We start from the raw sequence: 12524 nt of genomic DNA, 5'->3' as shown, positions 1-12524 counted from the left end.
TATTGACTAAGTGACTGCTGCAAGCCATTGAGCTTTCATGTAATTTCACCGAAGAAATGAAAATCAATAACAAATTTCCTCCTTTGCTTATTTTTCTGCCCTTACTATATATTGCATTTCCTGAGAGAAAGGCACCACTAAAATAAGTAGTTGTTCCTTAATGGAAGTGGTGAATGAACTGGCGCCCTCCACTCCAGAAATGCAGTTAGATTTAAGAGCTTTTGTCTCTGGAACTCAACATTCATAACTGCCCAAGCTTTCACTCGTGTAATATGAGCCTTTGCCTTGTGGCTTTCAATGCATATATTAAACTTTTCACAAAGCAAATGGAAATCTCTAAGCTTTTTCCCAAGTGCCCTGGAGATCACTGTTTAAATTGGTAAACTATATTAACACACACACACACACACACACACACACACACACACACATTGCAGTTTTTATATTTCATTTCGTCTGGTAGACATTTTGGAAAGATAAGCAGAATTCCCAAAGATTCCAGGCATCATTTTGGATTTATAATGTATGCTTTAGTTCTGATTCCATTTTTTCTGGATAAATGAAACTCTTCTCTAAGGTATTATCTTGTCTGATTTGTGCGTAATTACCTGCAACCAAAAGATAGAATGACTTTTTGATTTAGCATATTTTCTTTATATTTATTATTTTTCTAGGATTCTAAACTTTGTCGTTGGAATGAAATAGAAGGATAACATAGAGGGTTGGGCTCTTTTGTGTGGTTGATTGATGTTTTGAGTTATCTTAATAGTTATTCAAAAATTGATGAGGCACATAAAATTGATCAAAATTGGCCTCTGGTGTTGCCAAAATAACCAGTGCCAAAATACCAACCCCACTATGTTATTGGTATTTAATAAAGAGATATTATAAGGTATCATCAGATCCTTTACTCCATAAGAGCCTATTGGTCTACTGGAGGACTTTGGCCAAAAAACTCCTTGTAAATGGTTTGAAATAAAAGTAGAAACAAAGGTGGGCATTGATGCTGTTAAGTATAAAAGCAGTTATTTATTAGAAGTTGTTACTTTTTATTAGCACCCTCTCAGTTTTACAAAGTGCTTTCCCAGACATTGTTTTTTTTTTTTTTATTCTTATACCAACTGTCAATATCTTCTAACAAAAAGTAAAACCGTGAATTTGAATTAAAGAGAATGCTTTTATACCATGAGCACTTCTCAAAGAGGGTTTGGAAGCATGAACCTTTCTGGCACTGGAGTCTGGAAATTCCAGACAGAGGGAAGAACATGTGCAAAGATAACAAAACAGAAATTATCATAATATGAGGGGAAGTACACTGGTCCTCTTTGATATTGCTGGAGCATAAAGTGTGGTAGGACAAGAGTGTCGACAAGTGAATTTGAGTCTGAAAACTTTTTCAGTAAAAGGCCAGATAGTAAGTACTTTAGATTTTGCTCTTTTGCAACTACTCAATCCTGCCCTTGCAGCTCAAAAGCATTGTAGACAAATGAACATGGCTGTGTTCCAATAAAACTTTATTTCTAGAAAGAGGCAGCTGGCTACATTTGACCCAAGGGCCACAGTTCACATTCATTATAATTTTAAAACTAAAAATTAGAACAACTACAAGATACTTCACTCTCATTAAATTAGCAAAAATGAAAATTACAAAATTCAGTGTTGGGAAAGATGGGAATAATTCCACTTTAGGTATAGTCAGTGCTGGGGGCCATGGTTAGTATTAATACCATCTTTCTAGAGAGTAAGTTGATAAAAGATAACATATGTCATAAAATTTGTCAGAGCTTTTGACAAGTGAGGGAGAATTTGTATTGAAATAGCATTGAGTATGTATATAAAAGAAACATTTACCATAGAGTTAAAAACAAATACCCAAAGCTTGTGATATAGATATAAAACATATCAATATAAATATTGCCACTTGGAATGTTAAGTATGATAGGAAGACTATTGAAATGAGGGATCTATATAAATTAGTGGGAAAAAGTAGAACTTGAATGGTATATACACACTGGTAGCAGCTATGTAAAATTAATTCTGTATAAATAGTGATATGGAAAGAACTTATAAACTGAGTTGGTTAAGATGGTGTGTGTGTGAGTGTGGTTTATTTCTTGTTATTGAGTCTATGAATATTTAGATGTAAACAACATAATGTTTTACCTGTATTGTGCAGTTGATTGGATAAATCCTCTTTTAAAATATTCAAAGAAATGCAAAGTAAGTTCCCTCAGCAGGACTTTTGCTCCTGAGCTGGGGCGTTGTGAAGGCACATCAAGGATGTCCCCATGGGGAGGTGACAGATTTTCTCTCTTTTTTGCCAACCCCCACAGAGAAGTGGGACAATGTTCCTGTTACAGATAATAACACATCTTATTTCTCTCTCTGTTCCTGTCCCAATTTGGCCTTTAACTCTTCCATCTTTATAGCCCCTAAATCCAGATTTATCTTCTCAGTTTATTTGGTAGACTTGCCTGTTTCCATTCCCCCAAAGTTTCATAAAGAAAAAAGTCTTGGCCAGATCTAAAACACTTTTACATTAGAAATCCCTACTTCAGAATGATGCATGATGCTGTAGCAAAGAGCCTGGGTTTTAATAAACGAGCGACTCCTATCTATATGGCCAGGCCCAGTACTAAGAGTCTCACTGAGTCTTAGCAATGCCATTTTGACGTAAGTATTTTATCCACGTTTTACAAATGTGAAAACTAAAATTCAAAGATTTAAATACTTGCCTCCACATAACGTGGCTGATAGTGGGAGAGACAAAATGCAAATCCAGGTCTAACTTCAAAAACTCACACTCACCCAAGGAGGGACCATATTGCCAGGTACATGAAAAGGAGGGTCTAGGGAAAGAGGTATATTGGGGGTCCTTCCCTGGCTCACTCCCCAACATAGTGAGGGCGCCTTTTTGGCCAATCCTTATTTCCAAAGTGGCTGAGGTAAACTGCTAAGGGCACAGGGCAAAGTAGCAGGGGTCAGCTCTGGAAATGGCTCCCATGGGTGGCCCTAGCCTCGCTCAGCCCTTTGCTTTCTACACTTGGCTGTTATCTCCCTATGGAAGAGAATAGCATCCAGACCCCAGCCATATGCCCAAGTAGGCAAGCGCTCACGTGTGTGCACAGGCTCACTCACTCAGAACTTGAATGTCAGTTGAGGCACCAGAAGCTTCACAGATTCTGAAAATCTCTTGATATACAACTTTTTGCTCAGAAGAAAAAGGGAAACTTGTGCTTATGAACTCGCTTTTAAAAAGTAGTTGTTATATTGTACACCATGCTCACAGCAGTACTATTCACAATAGCTACAACACAGAAGCAACCCAAGTGTCCATCAACAGGTGACTGGATAAGCAAAATGTGGTACTGTATATACATACAATGGAATACTATTCAGCCCAGAAAAGGAAATTATGCAACATGCCACAACATGGATGAACCTTGAGGACACTATGCCAAGTAAAGTAAGGCAGTCACAAAAAGACAAATACTATGTGATCCCACTTATATAAAGTATTTGGAGTAGTCAAAATCATAAAGACAGAAAGTAGTAGTTGTCAGGGGTCTGAGGGTAGGGGAGAATGGGGAGTTATTGTTTAATGCGTATAGACTTTCAATTTTACAAGATGAAAAGAATTATGGGATTGAGTGGTAGTGATGGCTGCACAACAATAGTTTATTTAATAGCACTGAATATACACCTAAAAATGGTTAAGATGGTAAATTTCACGTTCTGTATATTTTTACTACCACCACTACCACCACCACAAAATTCATTATTAATTTTTTTTTCTTTTTCAGACTCTAAAGAGAGTCACAGACTCGCTTTTCAATAAAAGGCCTGTTTGTACAAACTTTTGTATTCAATTTTAGAGTGCCCACCACCCACCTCATCATTACTAACCCCCAGAAAATCATGTGTGGGCCTCTTGGGAATCCACAGATCCCAGGTTAAGAACCACTGCTTTAAAATAACCTCTCAAATTCTGTTTACTTTGCTGATAGCAGTGTTAACAAATCTCCTGAAACTCCATCCAGGGAAGACAGATACATGCCTGCATTCTGTTGCCTTTCTTTACAAAGATCTTTTCTTCCCCTCAGACTAGGACCAAGAGATTAACTGTAACATTTTCAAGAACAGACAGTACTTTCAATGCTTTTCTGAAGTTTTAGCTACACCCTCCCACCTAAAGCGTTGACTTTATAAATGCTGAGGAAAAAGAAAACAGAGAACCCCAAGTAGAGATTCCTCAGAGGACCTGGGCACCCCCGCCATCCCTGCTGCCCAAGCAGCCTGGATTTCTGCATAATCCTTTGGTACTGACTTGCCTTGAGACATTCTCCAGCTAACAAACATTCAGCAAATGCCCTCTCAGAAGAGCAGAATTTGGGGAGTTGAAATGGCTAAAGATTTCCACCCTGGGAGCCTGTACTGGAAGGAAAGAGGGAGAAACGCCCCACAGCACCAACAGTGGCCACTTTGTTTATTGTTTTGCCACATGAGAGGGAAGGGGAGAAGTGGGCTGATGTAAGAGAATGAGAATGCAGATGAAGATTTGCTTTTAAGCATATAAAACCCTGCCTACGCCATAAGACCTAAAAAAGATATTTTGTCTGTCTTAACAGAGTCCAAACTAATCATGCAAACAAAGCCACCTTTCTTCAGCAACCCCTAGCTGCTACAGTACTTGTTATCATTTTTCTGGGTCTTTAACCCTTAAAAAGTTAAACTCCTCTGGAAGCAATGTTGCCTACATCCCCTCCCCTTTATTTTTTAAGTTTAGAAGGCAATATCACAATCCAAGACAAAGTGGAGTATTTAATGGGGGTGGGAGGAGAGGCTGTGGGACAGATTATCTGTAGTGAATGTCAAAAACCAATTCTTTAGTAGATAGGAAAGACAGAAATTGTGTAACATGAAACCAGGCAAATGGCCGGCTGGAATAGTCAAAATCAGCTCTCCCCACCTACCACCACCTCTCCCCTCCCCCTCCCCCTCCCTCCCTCCCTCCTCCCTCCCTCCCTCCCTCCCCTCCCCTCCCTCCCCCTCCCTCCCTCAGTTTTGTCCAAACAGAAATGAGAATACATTTTAATCACAGCAAGAGCCTTTCCAAAATAAAACTCAAAAATACTTAGGTGAACAAAGCCACCTGTATTTCCCAAAGGACTATCCTTTACTTTTCATCTCCAACATGAATCCTTAAAGAAATCAGTGATCAATGTGGAAGAGACAAGTTGTCACCTGAATGACTCAAATGGCCTTCATACTGATGAATGAAGGGACTTGTGTGTCACGCAGACTCCACACCAGTGTGGTATTATGTGGTTCCAATTGTCCCAGGGAAACGAGTACCTTCTTTTTTGAAATCTTTGCCTTTAGAACATCAAGGCTCAGTGATCTATGTGTTCAATTTCGTCCAGTTTGGTGAAATTAAAGCCATCCAAGAATGTGGCAAGCCCTCAGACAGGGCACTTTAGAACATGAGCCTGCTTCCACGGTGATAAGCACACAATGAATGCAGTCAATGCCCAGAGACCAGTCGAGAATGGAGAGCTTCAAACTCCCTTTGTGCTATTATCAAGGGGCATCGCCCATGCACTCTAGGAGGGCAGACTCAGCCCATAAAATATATCCTTTCATTTTTAGAAACAGGCACTTGGGTCCCAGGGTGGTCAAATAAAACCTTTCAGTACTGCCCACAGCATTTACTCTCACCTTGACTTATCTCACGACTGCATTCAACCTGAATTATATTTAAAATCTGATTCTAAAGTACATTCACCATTCTACTCAGTGCAAGCAACCACAATACACAGGTTGTTCTGTCTACTCCGTGATTCTGCTCTTTGGCTCTGATGCAAATGTTGACCCACCAATTGCACTTTAATGAAGTAAAAGACCATCTTGTCCCCAGGATGGCACCTCTCCTGCAAGTCTCCCCTATTGAATGAAGGAAATGAAGTGCTGATTTTCCCCTATCCCACAATGATTTCCTGTAATAAAAATCACATATTTCAAACTGCAAACACCTACACCCACCAACTGATGGCTTATACACCTTATGTGTTTAAGCCTTATGAAAATGACAAGAGAAATGCAGATGATTTTCTACAAAACACACTAGGATTTGTGAATCCAAAAGACTGTTCTCCTTTACTTGGGGATAAACTGAATTTCCTAAAACAACTCTGCTTTAGACAGAATATTCAAAATATTATGAAAGCATGTCTGTTGGAATTATAGAATGTACTGACCATTCGGGTTGTCACTTAAGAGTCACAGCTCATGTTTTTTTAAAAACCAAAGTAGATCCAACTTAATCACACATTTTATCCACCACATTTCACTCCAGATGATGTTTATCTACTACAAAAATCAGGCCTATCTTAAAAAAAAGGAAGATTTGGCACTAGTTAGACATTTATAACCGTGTGACATCGAGATATCAATAATACTGAGGAAGACAGCAATTGGTGGAATGAGTGTATAACTTCCACCACTGTTTTTTTAAAAAGTGACTGGTTTGTTTTTTTTTAGGGGCCGTTTAACATATATGTTATAGATTTTACCTGGTAAAAAAATATGTTATAGAAATTATCTGGTATCTCTCTCTCTTTTTATTTTTTAAGTGTGTGTGTGTGTACCTCTGGAAGGAATCAATATTGGCCCAGCCTGTTCAGTCCACTGTGGCAAATAAAGGTAGGACCACTGTAGCCTGCACATCTGCCAAGCATTCACCAGTACAACCATTTAGGGAAGTGGTGATCAAACTTTAAAGTTCTTAAGGATCAACGGGGATGCTGGTTAAAACGCAGATTCCTGAGACTGTTCCTAGAGACTTTGATTCTCTATAGGTCTGGGGTGGGGCGTAAGAATCTCCAGTTCTTTTTCTGAAGCAGATCAGTTCATGGGCCACGCAGCTGATTAAAACTTCTACTTGGACGCACTGCACAACTTCAACCAGATGGTTGTGTTAGCGGATGCCAAGGAATTAGGTCACCTGTTTCTAGAGGCTAGGGTAGGGAAGGACGGCCACACCACCTGTACATTTGATCATGTTCCATTTGAGAGAAAATCTGTCTTCAACTTGGTCACTCAATACACTGGAATAGATATTTGGTATAATCCATGCTCTCCTCTCCCCTTGGTTCCCTTTCATCCCTGCCATCTCCTCATGGGAAAGGCTTCACCAGAGGGCATGTGGAGGTCCTAACCCTCTTTGCTCACATTACCCCCTGTACACACGCGTGGTAATGAGTGACCTACATTCTCTCTCCCATCTGGCAGCCTGGATGTCGAGAGGTCTAGTCCATCTGTCCCTCAAAATGCATTCATACTCGAGGAAGTGGTTCTCAACCTTGGCTGCACATTGGAGAAACACGGGGCTCTTTAACAAATCCTAAAGACTGCGTCTCATCTTCAGATGCACTGAGGTAATTGGTGCAGGGTGGGGCTCGGATACTAGGAGGTTTAAAAGTTCCTTCAGGTGTCTCCAACTGAGCTGAGGTTGAGAACCACTCAATAACAGCAGTGTGCAGGCCTTTTTTTGCAAAGGGCCACACAGTAGGAATGTTAGGCTTTGCAGGCCATACAATCTCTGCGGCAACTACTCAACTCTGTAGCTGTAGCTCAAAACCCAGCCACAGACAATCCATAAACTAATGGGCATGCTTGTATGCCAATAACACTTATGGACACTGAAATTTGAATTCTATACAATTTCCACATGTCACAAAATATTCTTCTTTTCATTTTATTACCCCCAACCATTAAACAATGTCAAAAATCATTCTTGGATCAAAAGGTGGCAAAATCAAAAATCAGGTAGCAGGCTAGGTGGCCTGCAGGCTGTGACTTGCTGACCCTTCTGGAGCAGACCATAAATGAGTTTAAGAGGCTCTGGGGTCGGGTCAGCTATTAGTTTGTGCATGGCAGGAAATGTACCAGAACATACCTTTTAATCTTTACAGACAAAGATTAGTTATATGTATTTTGGACTTGGTCTTGTTCAGTTTCTTGGTACAGGAAGCTGGGTTTTATAAAAGATGAGTCTTCCTTCTACTATGTAAATATAGTTTTACAAACTGTAAATTATCATCTTACATTCTTTGTCCCTCCTACCAGCACTCAGTGGAGGGAGAGGGGAACTGAAATTCTTCATATATATATAAAGAGAGAGAGAGAATTGATATATACTATATATTATATATTATATATATATCAACTAAGCTTCATTACGTGATTATATGTGCGTGATCCAATAAAATGTGCTTGGGGGACACAGAAATAAAAGTGTAAAATTATAGTAAATGTTAAAAGGGGAAAAAGTTGAAGGCTTTAACTTATCTATAACTCCTCTATGATAATAGAGAGCGAAGAAAGGCTGGTTAAGTGGGCTCTGCAATCAGACAGCCAGAGTTCAAAATCTAGCTGTCTCCTACAAGTTCTGTGACTTTGGGCATGTTTTTAAAGCTACCTACGTCTCAATTTCTTAAATACATAAAGTGGGTATAATAATAGTGTTTTGAAAAATGCTTCAGTAAATGCTAGCCATTATTATTGCATTATCCTTACAATGTCTGCCTGCTTTAAGAACTGGGTCTAACCTGCTTTTCACAATGCCTGGTACCCAGCAGAGTACTTTGTGTGTTATAACTGAAATGCTATAGATAATATGTTGTACTAGCGGTCCAATTATGTCTATCACACAAATAGTAATGAAGAAAGAGTACAGGTTTCAAGAAAGGCAGAACGCCTACCTGATTTTCTTTGGATACCCCATGGCACCTAGTAGGCTACCTTGGACATAATACAGAGGGTACCAAAAAATGTGTACATATTTTAAGAAAGGAAAAAACTATTAAAATCGTAATAGTCAATATATACCAATAACAAAAGATGAATACAAGTCATGTGCATACATTTTGGGGGCACCCCCGGCATATATTCATATATAAATGTTTAGACAGCTCTATAGCATGAAACAAAGTGTGACCCTCATCTCCTTGTATAACCCACACCCCCTTTCAGAACAGAGGTACTCACTGCCCCCAGTTGCTGGAGTGGTCACTGTTAATGGCTCACAGCTGAATTCCTTCCCCAGAAACTGTCCTTTTTAAGGCAGTTACCTTGCCCACAGACATGTCCCCTCCCCAGAGGCAACAGGCAACCAGTGGCAGGTCAATATGGGGTTTGAAGGCCTGCTCTTGAGATCTGCTAAGGCCTTTGTTGAGATGGCATCACTACTGAACGTCTCCCCTGCCCAGTCATGCACCCCTCACTCCCTCGCGTGTTGATCTTGAGCGCCCTCCCAGTAACCCTTTTGCTTTAACTCTCCATCTCAGAGTCTGTTTTTAGATCCAGCCTAAGGCTGCTAATGAGCTGCTGCCAGAATTATGCTACTTTACATTGGCAAATACACGTAACCAGAGGATGTCTTTCCATTTCAAGAATCTGTGTTGTCACAGATGATAGTGAAGAAAAAAAAATGTTTTCAGAGAAATTCTCGTAAGTGGATCAGATGATCTGGATCAAAAAGATCCACCTTCTCATTGTTCAAATATACTTGAAAATACACGTTTTCCTAGAGTAGGTGCAACTCTCACATGCTACAACCCATGTTTAATTAAGGAGCCAGAGCTGTGCACTTATTCCATTAGGTATTTCTCAGTTTTCCTAAGGAGAATACCAATAGGAAATGAAACGAATCTGCCTGGCAGGTGTAGAGATACACTAACTGTCTTGCATTTCCTTGGGCCACAAAGCTCTCTTTTTATCCAAGAAAGGACTCTCTCAAGCTGAGATTAATTTCTAATGAATTTTGAGTGCCCCGCCCCCATCTAGCTCACTTCTCCCAAAAGGAACTGTATCATTGATTTTTCTGGCTATATATACAATATACACATAGCAGAATTAAAACTTGCTGCTCTGGCATTCCCTCAGCTCTGCCCTTGTCCTTTCTTAAAAATAAAACAATAAAAACCTCCAGGTGCCTTTTGGGATTTCCTGGGGAACCACCTTTTCAAAAATAAGGGTTTTCCATAAGATCTACGGTCCAGCTGGTGACCTCATTTTGAAATCAGTGGATAGGCTTCCTTTACACCTGTGGTTCTCAAAGTGTGGACCCCAACCAGAAGCATCATCTGGGAACTTGTTAGACATGCAAATTCTTGAATCAAAAACTCTGGGAGTGGGGCCCAACATTCTGTGTTTTAACAAGCCCTCCGGGTGACTGCTTCTCTTGCACGCTACAGTTTAAGAACTGTTTGACACAATCTGAGGTGTTTTTTTTTCCTCATTAGAAATCATAAAAGGAAACTAAAAGTATTCTCACGTATAGATCTCTGAGCATCTTTATGAAAGCCCTTCCAGAGAAAACTCACAAACCAGGAATCTGTCTACCCAAGATAATTTCCAGTCTGAGGACTGAGCGTTTCCTTATTGTCACTTTAGGTTTTCAGCATTCCCTGAGTTGTGTTTCTTCAAATTCTCTCATTTTGATTGAGGCCTAGTACACAGGAGTCAGGCAGATCTGATTTCTGGTTCCACCACTTACTAACTTGCTAAGTAACATTGGTGAGTTCTGTCATTTCTATAAGTCTCAGTATCCTCAGGGGTACAATAGGATTAATAGTCATATCTATTTTATAAATATTAATTTTTGTGATGACAATGATGATGATAGTAGCTGTTAACTAACAATAAACTGCTCTGTAGATTGCTTGCTAATGGTAGAAAATCATGTCTGAGACCCTAAACTAGAAAGAGGTTGAAGTTCAGCCAGTTCCATGTGGATTGAGAAATCTTACTCTTCATCTGAATTGACTCCTTGGACCCCAAGAGTCTCTGAACCAAAATGAGTATCTTCAGTGAATTTATTTTTATTCCTTTGTTCAATAATATATACAAATGGTGCCCAACACGCTACCATGGAGCCAGGGACCTGACGCAGTTTTCTAAGAGCTCCTCATTCTGGAATTTGGCCTAGTTCAGGATACCAGAGTCCATGTTTGTAGTTTGTTTAGGTCTTTTCTTCTTTTTTTTCTGATTACTAGTAGTGACCATGGAATCTTCAAGACCTCCACAGTCATGTCAAGACCTGTGAGAAGCCCTGAAACCTCTCTGTTGATCGATAAATATTTATTGATCCAACTACGTCCCAGGCACGGTAGCTCTGAAACATGCCAGGCCCGTGGACTAGGCCCATGGACCAGGGAGAACCTTAACGCCCAAAGATGATAGATGATGGAGCCCTTATGATTGTTCCATTGAAACATAATGATAGAGGACCCAATCCCTTCTAGGCCAGCCACACTCTGGGGCACCCTCTGAGCTTTCTCAGGAGGCTCCCATGTAACTACAGGGCTGGCGTTTCCAGGAACAGTGGTTCCGAAGGCCTATTCTACTTGCATTGTTAAATGATTCAGACCAGGAGGTGTCTATCAAAATCAAAATTAGAAATCCACTCTCTTGCTCCTGGAGAACATTTGCGCAGAGTATAATTGAGAATGCTTGAGATGCTACCAACATTCAGTATTGACTCCTAAAGGAAACCCCAAAATGGCCACAAAAGGGAGACAGATACTGGAAGCCATTCTCATCTGGCTCCACATGGTAAAGAAGGCCTAGGGGGTGGTGGGGGAAAGGGGGAGCAGGGGAATGGGTATAGGATGCTATTTCTTTCAGCAATCAGAAATAAAAAATATTGAGGTCTCCCCAAGGTGCAAAGGCTTTAACATTCATGCATTTTAACCTCTGAATTAATTTGTGTCTCCTCAAACACTTGAGGCCATTCACTACCATCCATACTTAGAGGTGAACAAAAAACTAACTTCTCAATTGGGTACTTTAGTGAATGTACGTATATCACCTATGTGAGAGTATGTGTTTGTTGGTGTATGTGTTTGTATGATAATATCTACACATCTGTAAGTTTCTGTAGATTCGTATGGATAAATTAGCAGGCCCTGGATTTTAGCTGCAATATATTTTTAGAAACCACTCCATAAAGTAGATCATATTTTCCATGGAAAAGATGCTATAATTGGGAGTTTCATTCCTGACCAAGGGCTCCTTGACAAATAAAATATAGATACTATAAACAGCCTGTCATGGAACAAAAATAATGACCATTTTATAAACATCTATAAATATCTACAGTATTAAAACAGTGCCCTAGGTCCTAGAAAAGTGGCATAAACATATAAAATACCTATCCATGCAGTCTTCAAGTTTCCTTCACTATATAAAAATACAGCTCCATTGAATTATGTCCTAAAATTAATGTACTAGCTATAATAACACAAAACATTTGATCGACAATTTTGCAAACCTTAGATTTTAATGGAGCATTTTGGGGATGATTTAAATAGTCCTAATCTCTCTCTCTCTCTCTTTTTTTAAGGTGTCCAAAGAAATTGATCTAATGTCTTTGTTTCCCTTTGAGGTGGAAATCTATTTTGTATTGATTGCACCTACTACCTCCATTTTACAAGCTTCTTTCTCCTACCGCTTTTTCCTCT

General features: G+C 39.7%; 1 protein-coding gene across 2 annotated transcripts in view; it reads right to left on the bottom strand.

Annotated features, from left to right (window-relative positions):
- The window catches only part of SHC4 (SHC adaptor protein 4), a 109065-nt gene that overhangs the window by 53608 nt on the left and 42933 nt on the right, over positions 1-12524 (bottom strand). The window lies entirely within an intron of this gene.

This window comes from Rhinolophus sinicus, linkage group LG03, assembly GCF_036562045.2.
Source record: "Rhinolophus sinicus isolate RSC01 linkage group LG03, ASM3656204v1, whole genome shotgun sequence".
In the NCBI taxonomy this organism is placed as follows: domain Eukaryota; kingdom Metazoa; phylum Chordata; class Mammalia; order Chiroptera; family Rhinolophidae; genus Rhinolophus; species Rhinolophus sinicus.
This window is presented reverse-complemented; position numbering and strand designations above follow the sequence as displayed.